The sequence below is a fragment of the Ovis aries genome, chromosome 2 (assembly GCF_016772045.2).
Source record: "Ovis aries strain OAR_USU_Benz2616 breed Rambouillet chromosome 2, ARS-UI_Ramb_v3.0, whole genome shotgun sequence".
NCBI classification, from domain to species: domain Eukaryota; kingdom Metazoa; phylum Chordata; class Mammalia; order Artiodactyla; family Bovidae; genus Ovis; species Ovis aries.
Genome location: NC_056055.1, coordinates 181,899,891 through 181,902,111, shown reverse-complemented (window position 1 = coordinate 181,902,111; position 2,221 = coordinate 181,899,891). Strand labels below are relative to the sequence as shown.

The 2,221-nt window shown below is 39.3% G+C and overlaps 1 non-coding gene across 1 annotated transcript; it reads right to left on the bottom strand.

The window, feature by feature from the left end:
• Positions 1 to 443: 443 nt before the first annotated feature.
• Positions 444 to 573, bottom strand: LOC114113398 (small nucleolar RNA SNORA42/SNORA80 family). Its single transcript, XR_003588434.1, has one exon. It is a non-coding gene; the product is annotated as a small nucleolar RNA SNORA42/SNORA80 family (small nucleolar RNA).
• Positions 574 to 2,221: the final 1,648 nt, after the last annotated feature.

Here is a 2,221-nt window from a genome sequence, read left to right as displayed (position 1 = left end):
CATTGTTGTTGTTCAGTCACCCTGTCATGTTCGACTCTTTGCAACCTCATGGCCTGCAGCACGCCAGGCCTCCCTGTCCCTCAGGCCCAGTTCACTATGATTTATATAAACCTTCAAATTTGGCCTTAGAGGAAATAGGCCATAAAATTAAGTTTCTAATATACTGGTACTGGCTATATCCTCTCCTAAATTGCTTGTTAAAATCTTCCCACAATCTGCATCTTGTTGAAATTACATCTTCTATGGCTTTAAATTTTAATATTAATTTTTGTTTGTTTAAAATAATTTTGCCTTGCTTATTGTCACTGAAGTTTGATAAGGATACCCGGGGTTTCACCTTGATGGCAACTCAGTCTTTAGACTCAGCCTCAAGCAACTCAGTGTAAACATGTGATCAGTCTGACCTGGTTTATACTTTTTTCTTTTCTTTTTCTTTTTTTTCCCTCTGTCAAAGCACTCTAGTGTATGCAGCCTATGGGCAGGGCCAGGCAATGCTTCAGGGCCAGTTTGCTCTGGCATGGGACCCTATAAGAGGCCCAGGGGGACAGGCCTGCCATAAACCTAAACCAATGTATTGACCTGTCTTCTTTAACCCTGTATTTCATTATCGTTCCCTAGAGGGGCCATTTTCATTAATAATTTTACTTGAGATGCATGGACCAAACAGATTAAATCAGATCCCATAAAAGAACTTTGGAAAAATAATAAGTGAAATATAATGCTCAATGGAGGCTACTGTCCATGCAGTCAAAAAGAGTAGGACACAACTGAGCATGCATGCAGTGCACATATGCTGCTGCTGCTGCTGCTGCTAAGTCGCTTCAGTCATGTCTAACTCTGTGCGACCCCATAGACGGCAGCCCACCAGGCTCCTCCGTCCCTGGGATGCTCCAGGCAAGAACACTGGAGTGGGTGGCCATTTCCTTCTCCAATGCAATACACATATAGCATTGTATTAAAAGCATTTTGGTTGAGTAATTAGTAAAAATTAGTATCTCCAGACTACAGGAAACTATACAGGATAAATTACTTGTTTTCTTCTCCAAATATATCACTTGGAGAAATGCAGGATGAAACCAGAATTTAAGGATTAAAAGGTAATTTTAAAAGATGTTGAAAACATCAGGCAAAAGTAATGAGAGGTGTTAGATATAAAATAGGTATTGTTAATGTCATTTTACCCTTAAATATTGAATGTATATAAAGCTTTATTTATATACTATAGATGCTTCTTTTAAAACTTAACATGATTAAAAACATGAGAAGGATTCTATCCTGATCAGGTTTGGCTAATGAAATCATATGAGAGGGTATATGGAAAAAAGCTAATATTAATAGTATTCAAGAACACTGTGATTTAGGTAGAATATTAGGCTGTATTATCCCATATCCTCCACTTTCAAAAAGCTTTTAATGATTAACTCTCTTTATGGTCTGTCTGGAAAGAAAACACACACATAATTAACCTTATCAATTCTCCAGTGCAGGACTCACATCTGCTGTATCTTTTGATTTGAATAGACAGATATATTTGGTCAATTAAATTATCTGGTCAATTAAATCAGACATTTTCTTGGCAAGAATTTTAGAATCATATAACCCAGGTATTGAAGGACCTTTGGAGATCATAACTAAATTCTCTTAATTCAATTTTTTTCTCATTTACCATCCACAGTCTCTCAGACTGGTATAGACTGTAAATACATTCTAGAGTTGGGCTAATTCATTACCGGAGCAGATCAGACCATATGCCATCTCTTCACTGTGGTATCATCTGAGACATCTGTACTATGTGGTGCAGATCTGGCAAGGTGATTTGCCTGCCAGGGTGAGGTTTGACCTCACTTAGAAAGCAATGATTTTACTTCAGCATGTTCACTGATAAATACAGTAACTTGATGAAAGTGAAAGTGAAAATCACTCAGTCATGTCCAACTCTTGGTGACCCCATAGACTATACAGTCCATGGAGTTCTCTAGGCCAGGATACTGGAGTGGGTAGCCTTTCCATTCTCTAGGGAATTTCCCAACCCAGGGATCAAACCCAGGTCTCCCCCATTGCAGGCAGATTCTTTAGCAGCTGAGCCACAAGGGAAGCTGAAGAATACCGGAGTGGGTAGACTATCCCTTCTCCAGAAGATCTCCCTGACCCAGGAATCAAACTGGGGCCTCTTGCATTGCAGGTAGATTCTTTACCAACTGAGCTATCAGGGAAGGTAACC